The sequence below is a fragment of the Lucilia cuprina genome, chromosome 5, assembly GCF_022045245.1.
Source record: "Lucilia cuprina isolate Lc7/37 chromosome 5, ASM2204524v1, whole genome shotgun sequence".
NCBI classification, from domain to species: domain Eukaryota; kingdom Metazoa; phylum Arthropoda; class Insecta; order Diptera; family Calliphoridae; genus Lucilia; species Lucilia cuprina.
In genome coordinates this window covers 12,335,946-12,336,586 of record NC_060953.1, presented here as the reverse complement: position 1 = coordinate 12,336,586, position 641 = coordinate 12,335,946, and positions in this window count along the sequence as shown.

Sequence of the window (641 nt, the reverse complement as noted above, 5' to 3'; positions counted from 1 at the left end):
TGTCTTTCTTACATTTACAATATTGTGGATATTTTGAGGATTGTAGTGGAGATTTCATTTTATTTCCTTTTGTTGCTAGTCCTTTTCCTATTAGTTTGTAAGAAATAAACTCTTTATGTGGTTGATTATCGATAATATAGCCGTTCGATTTTTTGTTGGCAAAAATGAGGTTTTCATTTGTGTGTATATTTTAATAAATGAGGTTATATTTTATAGAAGATTTTGGAAAAAGTACTTGTTATAAGAAAGGTGGTTTTAAGGTAGATTATTAAAGGATTGAATTGAACTTTATAATGGGACTTCAAAGATTAAAGCCTTAAAATAGATAATGGAAATAAAATTCAATAACTTTGGAAGATTCTAATGACTAATTGCAATATATGAATGTTTGTTAAAAGGGGTCAAAGGTCACGTTAATTCTAAAACGATTTATTTTGTTAGCAATTAGTATCTGTCCATTATAAAATTTCACGTCTTTTGCTTCTGAGTTTGACTTATTATGATCTGAAGCATTTTCTTTTTAGTTTTAGTTTAGTACTTGTTCAGTTCTAGTTCAGTTCTAGTTCAGTTCTAGTTCAGTTCTAGTTCAGTTCTAGTTCAGTTCTAGTTCAGTTCTAGTTCAGTTCTAGTTCAGTTCTAGT